The sequence below is a fragment of the Lithobates pipiens genome, unplaced genomic scaffold (genome assembly GCF_037356315.1).
Source record: "Lithobates pipiens isolate NorthernLeopardFrog02 unplaced genomic scaffold, aLitPip1_a1.2 Scaffold_10, whole genome shotgun sequence".
Taxonomy (NCBI): domain Eukaryota; kingdom Metazoa; phylum Chordata; class Amphibia; order Anura; family Ranidae; genus Lithobates; species Lithobates pipiens.
The window spans coordinates 87,670,850-87,683,595 of NW_027507686.1; the positions used below are offsets into that span (position 1 = coordinate 87,670,850).

Consider the following 12,746-nt stretch of genomic DNA (forward strand, 5'->3'; position numbering starts at 1 on the left):
AAATTAAAAAAAACGAGCGGTGATAAAATACCACCAAAAGAAAGCTCTATTTGTGTGAAAAAAAGGACAAAAATTTCATATAGGTCCAGTGTTGCATGACTGAGTAATTGTCATTCAAAATGTGAGCGCACTGAAAGCTGAAAATTGGTCTGGTTATTAAGGGTGTTTAAGTGCTCAGTGGTCAAGTGGTTAACTACAATATTTCACCCATAATCCCCATGTAGAAAAATAAGCATATGCATAATCTTATCAGAAATTACTTTAATATATTCCTATGTATGTTTAACTACAATATTCCACCCATAATCCCCATGAATAAAAATAGTTATATGCATATTCTTATCAGAAATGGGTTAAATATGTTCCTATATATGTTTAACTGCAATATTCCACCCATAATCCCCATGTAGAAAAATAATTATATGCATATTCTTATCAGAAATGGGTTAAATATGTTCCTATATTATTATTATTCAGGATTTATATAGTGCCAACAGTTTGCGCAGCGCTTTACAATATGAGGGCAGACAGTACACTTACAATACAAATCAATACAGGACGGATCAGAGGGCCCTGCTCGTTAGAGTTTACAATCTAGAAGTATGTTTAACTGCAATATTCCACCCATAATCCCCATGTAGAAAAATAATTATATGCATATTCTTATCAGAAATGTGTTGAATATGTTCCTATGTATGCTTAACTACAATATTCCACTCATAATTCCCATGTAGAAAAATAAGTATATGCAAATTATTAAAAGAAATAAGTTAAATATCTTCCTATGTATGTTTAACTACAATATTCAACCCATAATCCCAATGTAGAAAAATAATTATATGCATATTCTTATCAGAAATGAGTTTAATATATTCCTATGTATGTTTAACTGTAATATTCCATCCATAATCCGCATGTATAAAAATAATTATATGCATATTCTTATCAGAAATGGGTTAAATATGTTCTTATCTATGCTTAACTACAATATTCAACCAATAATCCCCATGTAGAAAAATAATTATATGACTATTCATATCAGAAATAGGTTTAATATATTCCTAGTATGTTTAAATACAATATTCCACCCATAATCCCTATGTAGAAAAATAATTATATGCATAGTCTTATGAGAAATAGGTTAAATATGTTCCTAGGTGTGTTTACCTACAATATTAGAGCCATAAGCGTACGCAGCCTATTGCATTAGAGACATCTCCGCAGCAACTATAGATTCCCCAGCAACAACAGATCCCTCTCAGCAACAACAGATCCCTCCCAGCAACAATAGACACCCCCAGCAACAATAGATCCCTCCCATTAACAATAGACCTCCCTAGCAACAATAGATCCCCCCAGCAACAATAGATCACCCCACAAGAAAATACCCCCCAGCAACAATAGTTCTCCCAGCCTTTGGGCATATGGGAAGTTCTTAATATACACTTGCAGGGCGGACTGACCATTTGGACACTCGGGCACTGCCCGAGGGCACCATTCCATTAAGGGGCCCCATCAGGGTTGCCAGCCTCAATAAAACCAGGGACAATATGTAAAAATCTGTGTTTTTTAAAAAAAATCCCAAGATTATAGCTGCCCCGCCTCTCCAGTACCTTTTCAATGTGTGTATGTGTATTCTGTGTGTGTATACTGTGTGTGTATATTGTGTGTCTGTGTGGCCCCATAATCTTCCCTATTGCCCGGGGGCCCCATAATCTCCTATTGCCCGGGGCAGGGGCGGATCCAGGGGGGGGGCAACAGGACAATTGCCCCCCCCGAAAATATCACACTGTCACCGACTGACTTGCAGGCTGCAGCGCTGCTATGCCCAAGTCTCTCTCTCTGTCTCATCAGCGATCAGCGGCGCAGAGAGAGAGAGAGACTCTGGTGTATTACACAGCGGGACTGGACCAGGAGGAGCTAGGAGGTGGGTGGAGCTGAGCCGTTGGCTTGGCAACCCTGCACTCGTTGCTAGCGCCTGCCCGCCTGGCGTCTAGCAACGAGTGATGTCATTGAGACAGTCACGTGACTCACGTCAGACTCGGAGTCTCAGACTCAGAGCCGACGTCACGTGACAGGAGCTGCCTGGAGGAGCGGTGTAGTGTCATATTTTGCTCCCCATCATAGAATGCTCCCGAAGTGACGTTGCGGCCAGAAATTTAGCACTGCGCATGCGCGATGCGTTCCAAATGCTTGCACATGCGTTTCAGAGGGTTTCCGACAATGTAGGTCAGTGAAACTGTCAGATAATGTCACGGAAGTGAGGGGAGGTAATCGTGACATTAACTTTAGACAGAGCGGCGAAGAGAGAGCAGGTAACTGTGGCTCAGGGAGGGGATTACCTCCCCTCACTTCTCTGACATTATCTGACTGTTTCACTGGTCTGCATTGTTGCAAATCATTTGAAACGCATGGCGCAAGTGTTTGGAACGCATCGTGCATGCGCAGTGCTAAATTTCTGGCTGCAACATCACTTCCGGAGCATTCTGTGATGGGGAGCAAAATATGACACTATAGGGGCACTGTGTGACAGAGGCAGAGCGCCAGCAATCTTCCCTTTATGCGTCCGCCCCTGAGTTTGTTGAGTGTGCTGGCCCCTCCTACCTGCATCACCTCATCCCTCCATCTTGTCCATACTCATCACAATCACTCCCTCCGCCCCGACAGCAGGGAAGTGACGTGGCAAGTGACAATTGGCAACAAATGACAGGTGACATGGCAAGTGGCAATCTGTATCTGGTGGCAGGTGACGTGGCAAGTGACAATCCGCAACGTGTAGCAGGTGACGTGGCAATCTGCAACATGTGGCAGGTAACGTGGCAAGTGACAGTCCGCAATGTGTGGCAGGTGATGTGCAAATCCGTATCTGGTGGCAGATGACGTGGAAAGTGACAATCTGCAACATGTGGCAGATGATGTGGCAGTCTGCAATGTGTGGCAGGTGACATGGCAAGTGGCAATCCGTATCTGGTGGCAGATGACGTGGCAAGTGACAATCTGCAAAGTGTGGCAGGTGACATGGCAAGTGACAATCTGCAACATGTGGCAGGTGACGTGGCAAGTGACAGTCCGCAACATGTGGCAGGTGACGTGGAAATCTGTATCTGGTGGCAGATGGTGTGGCAAGTGACAATCTGCAACGTGTGGCAGGTGACGTGCCAAGTGACAATCTGCAACGTGTGACAGGTAACGTGGCAAGTGACAGTCCGCAATGTGTGGCAGGTGACATGGAAATCCGTATCTGGTGGCAAGTGACAATCTGCAACGTGTGGCAGGTGACGTGGCAAGTGACAATCCGCATCTGGTGGCAGGTGGCGTGGCAAGTGACAGTCCGCAACGTGTGGCATGGCAAGTGACGATCTGCAACTGGTGGCAGGTGACACACTCTGGGCTCTCACTGATTCTGCATTATGGTGAGTTGAACCATTTCATTTTATATAACATTCTATATAACAATGTAATAATAAAAATAATGCGCTTCCAACATCCTGACACCATATTAACCATGGTGCCGTCATGATTGAAACGCTAGCACCAGCCATGTCCCCGATAAATTGCCCGCAAAAAAAAAACGTATTTTCTGGCAGTGCCCCTCCCGAGACTAGACTCTGGATCCGCCCCTGGCCCGGGGGCCCCATGAGTTGTCAGTCCGCCCCTGTACACTTGGGATTTATTTTTTATAGACATGTAGAGTATATATATATATATATATATATATATATATATATATATATATATATATATATATATATATATATAAGGTGTATTGTTTGCCCATCCACTGCCCTGCTCAGTGCTGTCTCTCTCATTCACTCACCTTGCTCTAGCAGGCTGCCTGAAGCCACTCGCCTGCCGCTATCCAGGCTAGTCTGCTGCTTATAAGGCAGAGAAAGGTGGGGGGGGGGGGGGCTGAGTGCAGATGTAGATCACTCCGCCGTCACCTGTGGGACCTGCAGCCAGAACTATAGAAGCTGCAATAGTAAATGTGGCTCCCGGCTGAGTTACTTCCCGGCTGTGGTCCTAGTTCCCTCCCTGCCCAATCCTCCCACTTACAGCACACAGCTGTTTTTGCTGGCTGGACCCGACCCCAGGCAGTGTTGGTGACTGAGTTACATAGGGACATGTTGCAGGCAGTCAGCACAAAACACAAGGTGTGAAACACAGACAGAGCACAGGGATGATTAGGGTGTGCCTGGGCCCCCCCGGCATGCCCTGTGGGCACGCCTATGATTCCACCCATTTTCCCCATGTAGAAAAATAATTATATGTATATTCGTATATGAAATATGTTAAATATGTTCCTATGTAGGTTTAACTGTGATATTCCACCCATAATCCCCATGTAGAAAAATAACGATATGCATATTATTATCAGTAATGGGTTAAATATATTCCTATGTATTTTTAACTACAATATTCCACCCATAATCGCAATGTAGAAAAATAATTATATGCATATTATTACCAATGGTGGGTTAACCACTTGCCGAACGCTGTCAGCAAATATATGTCGGTAGAATGGCATGACTGGGCAAAATAATGTACCTGTACGGGACCCGCGGACTCAATCACCACGGGGATACCCACGATCGTGTCACGGAACTGAAGAACCGGGAGATGCCAATCTAAATAGCATCTCCCTGTTCTGCCTAGTGACAGGACACTGATCGTTTGCTCCCTGTCATCGGGAGCAGCGAACAGTGTCATGTCACACACAGCCCATCCCCCAGACAGTTAGAAGCACTCCCCTAGGACACACTTAACTCCTCCCCACCCCCTAGTGGTTAACCCCTTCACTGCCAGTGACATTTTTACTTTAATCAATGCAATTTTATAGCATTGATTGCTGTATTAATGCCAATGGTCCCAAAAATGTGTTAAAATTGTCCAATGTGTCCGCCATAATGTCGCAGTCATGATATAAATTGCTGATCGCCACCATTACTAGTAAAAGAAATAATAAAAAATAAAATGCCATAAAACTATCCCCTATTTTGTAGAAGCTATAACTTTTGCGCAAACACATCAATAAATGCTTATTGCAATTTTTTTACCAAAAATATGTAGAAGAATACGTATCAGCCTAAACTGAGGAAAAAAAATTTTTTTTATATATTTTTGGGGATATTTATTATAGCAAAAAGAAAAAATAATGTGCTTTTTTCAAAATTGTTGCTCTTTTTTTGTATATAGCGAAAAAAATAAAAACTGCAGAGGTGATTAAATACCACCAAAAGAAAGATCTATTTGTGGGAAAAAAAGGACGTCAATTTTGTTTGGGAGCCATGTCGCACGACTGCGCAATTGTCAGTTAAAGCGACACAGTGCCGAATTGCAAAAAGCGCTCTGGTCAGGAAGGGGGTAAATCCTTCTGGGGCTGAAGTGGTTAAATATGTTCATTGTCAGGTGTTAACATGATATTCCTCCCATAAACCCCATGAGAAATAATAATTCTACCCATATTCCCAGCAAAAACAGGTCAAATGTAAATTTTCCATTACTTCTGTATAATTTATAATGATTCTGTTTTACATCTCCATATATATATATATATATATATATATATATATATATATATATATATATATATATATATATATCAATTGAATAGTTAAAGAGGGATTCCACTGGAAACAAAAATATTAAAAGCCAGCAGCTATAAATACTACAGCTGCTGACTTTTAATAAATGGACACTCCCCTGTCCCAGGATCCAGCGATGTCGGCAGCCGAGACCGATCGATTGATCGCTCGGCTCTCGGCTGCTGCCGCCGCCAATCAGGAAGGAAGTGAAGCGTTGCGGCTTCACTTCCTGGTTCCTTACTGCGCATGCACGAGTCGCGCAGCACAATGGGAATGGTCCGCGCTGTCTCTGGGACCTGTGTGTGTCCCAGCAGACAGCGCGGAGGGACAGGAAACAGCATAGACTCCCGTGGGAGTCTATGCCCGGAAGTGGGTGCAATACCTGTCTTAGACAGGTATCTGCACCCCCCTCCCCCCTGAAAGGTGCCAACTGTGACACCGGAGGGGGGAGGGTTCCGATGAACGGAAGTTCCACTTTAGAGTGGAAGCCCGCTTTAAACATTAGCAACTGCTTCTTCCAACATTGTATCAAGCACTGTAGGAAAGAATAACATATTTTGAGAAGCAACAGAGTCATCACCATATATATGTATGTATAAAGTACACTGACATCTAGTGAGAGTTCTCAGTATTGCAGCCAATAATCCCATCATCCCAATATGCAGTTTAGTACTCCTGAAAAATGCATTTTTTCATCGGTCTCGTTTCATTTGTTGTGCCAAAAATAAAAAACCCTATGGCGATTAAATGGCACCAAAAGAAAGCTCTATTTATGTAAAAAAAAAAAATGTCATATGGGTACAGCGTTTTATGACTGAGTAGCTGTCATTAAAAGTGTGAGAGCGCTGAAAGGTGAAAATTGGCCTGGGCAAGAAGGGGGTGAAAGTTCCCACTGCCCAGTATTGAGGTAGTTAAAAATATCTGTGATCAAAAATTATATAAAATCATTATATATATTTCAATTATTTTGCAAGCAAGTAAATATCTGTCACAAACTAAGCACAAGTTTAGGATATTGATCTGAATGATCTTAGAAGTGTGTTTAGTTTGTGATATATATACATGTATACTATATACGGTGTCACACATTCCGCAGAATTATATAGGGGGAGTTTTAGGGGGCCGGGTCAGTATAGGATGACCAATGGGCGATTAATGTGCTATAGCGTGCTGTCACTTTACTGTAACGACCCCCGCAGCCAATAGAAGGCGCTGCACTAGATTTCCAAAGAGCATGGCGGTGAGTGACAACTGTGATCTGTTCCCCGCCCCTCTCGGCGGAATAAAGATGGCGGCGCTTATATATAGCACTCTCGTAAAGTTGTGTAGTGCACTCCTCCAGAGATATATCATCTGCATTAAAAAATGGGTCAGCGGTTGTACTCTGATTGGGTACACACTGTTCTGGTTTAATTTATTGTGCTTTGTTTTGAAGTGTTATGTATCGCTAGGAAAGTACGCTTTGCCCTTAGTTAAAATGGCCGCAAGGTGCTTGCCGCACTCCACCTAGTTTTGTGCGTCGGACGAGTGGGAGCGTCCAGCAACGGGGAGGCGTGTCTGGCTTGGTTGGGGAGCTGGGCGCGAGCTGAGGAGTACGGAGGTGAGCCGGTGGTGGGGTTGGTGCGGGATATGTGTGGAGACGTGGCTTAGGATGATGTGTTCATTGAGGGAAGACAGAGGGACTCGTGGACGGGCCATGTGAGGAGTGTTGTGTGCCCGGCCATAGGAGCGTGCTGTCTACAATTAGGAGAGAATAGTGCGTGCCCAGGGCTGCTTGTCAGACTTGTGGGCATCGTACAGGATTTCACCTGCAGCTGGAAAGTTATTTTCCCCGGACATGGCATCCTGCCTGCTTCTCATGCTCTGCACATTCCTCTCCTTATTCCTACCCTTGTCCCTATATTTGCTGTCACTGATCACTTTGTCATCCTTCTTTTAAGTTTTCTGGGTAATAGGCTAATATTCTATATAAGCAGAAGGTATGTGATGGATCTGTACAGGGGAATGATAGTACAGCATGTTAAAGTGCTTGTAAACCTACTTCCACCACTTTTCCCTACAAGCAAGCCTATAATAAGACTTCCCTGTAGGTGCTGGAATTATCTCCTAAATCTGCACGCTTTAGGAGATATTTACCATCTACTCTTGCGCTGTCATTGGCACATGTGCGCTGAAGAAATGTAACGATCGTGCCGTGACCAGCGGCTCCTGCTAGTCACAGAGCCGGAGTCCACGGCCCCGGAAGGAAGATGGATGCAGCTACCAGCGGGGGCTTTGCGGGCTTCGTGTGCAGGCAAGAGCACTTTCACGCTGAAAGCGACTCGGTTTTTAACGGCGCACTTTTCATTTCCACTAGCAGCCAAAAAAGGGGGGAAAACCGCCCGTAAAGTGCCGCTGCCCAATTGTCAATGGGCAGGAGTGGTGTGTACACTGCTCCTACAGTGCTGCCAAGATGTGGCTTGCAGATTTTTACCGTCCTGCAAGTGCACCGCTCTAGCCCTCGGGTTTTCACACTGGAGAGACAAAGAGGCTCTTTACAGGTGCTATTTTTAGCGCTGTAGCGCCTGTAATGCGAAAGGAGTCTTAAGTGCAACATAATGAATGGGCTATTATGCTTTTATTTTGCAGGAGGAAAAAAGAGGAAGTAAAACTTATCAGGGTTTACCTTTTTAGGGGATTGTTCACACTTGCCTTTTCCCAAAAAAAGTGATCTGCAGTAGATCTCTTTAGAGGTCAGTTGACAGCCGGCTGTGAGATGATATGTTGCCTCCTCTCTGCTTGTTTAAACATTTTTACCTACAGGTAAGCTCGGGGCTGCTGTTAGGTTGTATGGGCCCCCGTGAATTACGTTTGTTATAAAATGCAATGGTCCCAATTGGAACTGCACGATTCTGGCCAAAATGACGATCACAATTTATTTTTTTTGCTTAGCATAAAGATCACCCTTTTTGTGGCGTAACAACATTTTTCATATTCTACAAAAACAATTGGGCTAACTTTTTTAAACTAAAGTGTATGTTTTTTTTTTTTTTTTTTATTGCATTTAAAAGACCGCTGCACAATGCAGTGTAACATAAAATATTTCAACAACCACCATTTTATACTCTAGGGTCTCTGCAAAAATAATGTTTTGGGTGTTTTTAAGTAATTTTTCTAGAAAAAATTATTTTACCTTGAAACCAAAAAGTGTCAGAAAATGTTTAGTCTTTAAGTGGTTAAACTGAGCTCATTAACAGACCAAAGTTCATTCCTTTGATCTAAAGCATGAAATGTTACAATGTTTATAGTTGGCTCAGGCTGAGAACTTGGCAGACTGCCAGGTTTTGGTTTGTGACAGCTGTAGGCTTGAGCAGAGAACTCTGCATAAAATTGTGAAAATGGTTTAAGATCGCAATAGGGGGGTGGGGGGCGATGGGAAATCTTAAAATTTATATAAACAGTAAAGTTGGCCCAATATTTTTTTTGTATAATATGAAAAATGTTGCCCCACGAGACTCATGATCTGTATTCCAAGCAAAAAAATTGAATTTTCATTTTTGCCAGAATCATGCAGTTCCAATTGCAAACATCATTTTAGCACAAATGTAATTTATTTAGATTTTTTGTTTTTGGGGGGGGGGGGGGGGGGATGTCAGTTACGCACACACGGTACACTTGTTGGCCAACCGTGCGTCTGATTCCTATCAAAAGGGCATGTGCCAGGATCTTGTCTTGCATACTAAAGGTACGCAATTGTCGTGCCAGAAACACAAACGTAGCACTACAAGAAATTTCAGCTCTTGAGCGCCACCTTTTGGACCCCTTCTGCTATTTTGGTGTTTGAGCTTTGATTCTGAGCATGCATGTTTGTAATTTTGACTTTTGTGTGACGGATTTGTGTACTGACCATTTGAAAATCTGACGTCAAGCTGTTGTCCATTAAAAATGTACTAGCCAGTCATCCAACATTTTGTTAACTGAAAATTGGACAACAATTGTCAAAAGGAGCGCACTAACGTTAAGATTTTAGGACAACAGTCTGTCAACAGGCAATTCCCTGCCAACAATCATACCGTGTGTACAAGGCTTAAGGCTGTATGGGGCCCCATGATTTCTAACCACAGCCCTGAGCTTACCTGTAGGTAAAAATTAAAAATGTTTAGACAAGTGGAAAGGAGCCAACATATCATCTGACAGCTGCCTGTCAACCAACCTTTAAAGAGATCAACCGCAGATCACTTTTCAGGGAAGTAGTAAAGGCAAGTGTGAACAATGCATTTAAAGAGGAAGTAAACCCTGATAATTTTTATTTCATAATTTTTCCCCTGCAATGTAAAAGCATAATAGGCTAGTATGTATCGCATACTAACCCATTATGTTACACTAACCTGCAAACGAAGCCCTCGATGTCCCCGCTGGTGGCCACATCCATCTTCACCCCTTTTCCTTCCGGGGCTGTGGACTCCGGCTCTGTGATTGGTGGGAGCTGCAGGTCATGGCATAACCCCCTTAGAAACAGCTTATGTTGAGCGTTACCTTTCTTTAGTGTGCTTGTGCCGATGGTAAATGTCTCCTAAACTGTGCAGGTTTAGGAGATATTTCCAGTACCTACAGGTAAGCCTTATAGGTCTATAAAAAAATGGAAGAGATCTGCGTCCTTTTCTGTTTTTTTTTTTTTTTTTTTTTTTTGGACCAAAATTTGACAGATCCGAGTTAGTCTGATGTAAATGCCCATGGATCTAATATAGGTATGGGTAGCTTCAGTTAAAAAAGAAACTAGTGTCCCAGAAGTGAGATCCACTTTTCTGGAGATAGTCTGTGTGAAAGGGGCTTTACTCTACTAATCACTCATAAGGCTAGGTTCACGCTTGTGTAGGTCCTGTGAAGCCTGGTCACTTGAATGGTCCGCTTTACCCGTAGGGAAAAAAGTCCCTGACCCTCTTTTCAAAACATGGAATGCATAAAACCATATGGGATTGCAGCTCCATGTGGTTTCATGCACCCGAAAACTCACCTTGTTTTCCAATTCATTTGGGTGCCTTTAAGAATCAATGGCGCCCCCAAGTATCTTGCTATAGAGCAGCAGGCCAGGGAATGTGAGTGATTAGCATATATTTGTGAACCTAGCCTAAGGGTGCCTTCCCACTGATGTGGTGTGGTTTTTCCCGCCCTGCAAGTGCAGTGTACCCACAGGTTCCCCGTGTGTTACCATAGACTTCCGTTTTTTTGCCCGGCAGCTTTGGTGCGTTTTCTGAAGTAAAGGAGTACTTTCTTTGTTGTTGATATAACAGCTTTGCCATCTCCTCATGTGACACTGTTTACTTTTGATAAGTACTTTTCTTTTGGCTGTCTTGTAATAAACATGAAGTGTTGATAAATATACTTAAAGTCATTTTAATAATACAAAAGTATCAACACCTATTTAAGTGATTTGTTTTTCTTTTTGGTTTGGCCTCTGAGAAAACAAACCTTAGTAAACCATTTCTAGCTTCACTGGCAAGGCCAGACTTTTTTGGCCAGACATAGTAAAGATTATGGTTCCAAGTACACTGGCCATTTTTGCCCTGGTGGAAGATGCTCTCATGTTGGCACAGGTGAAGAAAACCTCAATGCTCGCTGTAGCCCACAAAGTTGCTGCTCCCCTCAAGCAGGGGCATGTGACATACAGGTACGAGCATTTTTGTGGACAAGCCCCCTTCCTCAGCCCTTTTCACAGTTTTTGTTTGTGTTCACACTTGTGTGATCGCAGACATCGCATGTGCTTTGCAGATAACATGCGATGTCTGTGCTATGCAAATTCAGCCATACAAACTGTCTGAAATCGCATTCGCACCAAAATAGTGCAGGACCCTTTTTTGGTCCGCACTGGAATCGGATCGCATGGATGTTCACACCTATGCGATCCAATTCCTGCACTGTTTGACAGTTTTCACTGGGATCTGCAAACCGATCTGGGTGGTGTCATTAAGGCCCCTTTCACACTGGGGCAGTTTTCAGGTCTGTGTAGCACCTGAAAAAATCGTCCGCTTTCACACTGGAGCGGTGCGCTGGCAGGACGGTGAAAAAAGTCCTGCTAGCTGTATCTTTTGGAGCAGTGTATTCACCGCTCCTACCTATTGAAATCAGTGGGGCAGCGCGGCTATACCGCTGGAGCGGCACTTTGCGTGGGGATTTAACCCTTTTTCGGCCACTAGCGGTGGTTAAAACTGCCCCGCTAGCAGCCGCATACCGCCGCTAAAAATAGCGCCGCTTTACCGCCGACGCCTGCACCGCCCCAGTGTGAAAGGGGTCCAACTTCACATTGACACCCCAGGGGTTCACAGATGTCAGCATGAACCAGCCAGGTGTGATGCTGGAACCAGCACTGAATTGCCAGGTTTCCCACAGCTCACAAATGTAAACCAGGACTGTCTGTCTCATTGGGTCTCAATCCATAATCCCATAGAAGCCATGGTTCCGTATACTGCATTGATAATGGCCAAATAGCTGTAAACAGTTTGTAATAAATGGCTCTGTGATATTAGGGTATATTTGCACTATACACCAGGGGCTCTAGTAGTGTATCTTGCCAGGGAGCCTAAAAAAAGGATTTGTATGGCTCTGCCTACTCTCATGAAATAACCCTATTATTTTTGAGACATGAGAATACTTTGTGTTAAGAAGACTTTTCAGTGTTAGGAAGTAAAGCATGGAAAGGGAAGGAAACTTTACCTTTGCTCAGGGTTTGTTTGAGATTTATCATTTGTTGTATAGATTACTGATATTTGCACTTGTTTTGTTTTTGTGACATCTGAGTAAATCATATATTCTGGAGACTACAGGCAAATGTAACAAACGCCTGTTTCTAATCATTAAGGCCCCGTTCACACTTGTGCGACTTGAGACTGCAAAATCACATGATCAGTCCTACCCCATGATTTCCAATAAGTACCATTCATATCTGTGCAACTTCAAAGTAGTCCCTGCACTACTTTGGTCTGACTTTGATGCAGCTTGAGGTCCAAAGACCTCAAGATTACACAGGGATTGCTTTAAGTCACAGCAAAATCGCACAAGTTTCTGGTCGCACAAGTGTGAAAGGGGCCTTGAGGAAAACTGTACTAGTGGAAATGAGCAGACTGCAGTTACTGACTTCTCCTTTTGCAAATGTAAATCAGGGGTAGGCAGCCCTGGCACTCAAACCAT

General features: G+C 43.5%; 1 protein-coding gene and 1 long non-coding RNA gene across 2 annotated transcripts in view; one reads left to right on the plus strand and one right to left on the minus strand.

Annotated features, from left to right (window-relative positions):
• Window positions 1-3,867, minus strand: part of LOC143942009 (uncharacterized) — an 87,774-nt gene extending 83,907 nt beyond the window's left edge. The window contains exon 1 of the long non-coding RNA XR_013264633.1: window positions 3,818-3,867. This is a non-coding gene — a long non-coding RNA (uncharacterized LOC143942009). The remainder of the gene's footprint in view (window positions 1-3,817) is intronic.
• Window positions 3,868-7,093: 3,226 nt separating this feature from the next.
• Window positions 7,094-12,746, plus strand: part of PC (pyruvate carboxylase) — a 939,549-nt gene continuing 933,896 nt past the window's right edge. Inside the window, exon 1 of the mRNA XM_077450039.1 lies at window positions 7,094-7,182. The gene's annotated coding sequence lies outside the window, so the exon portion shown is untranslated. The remainder of the gene's footprint in view (window positions 7,183-12,746) is intronic.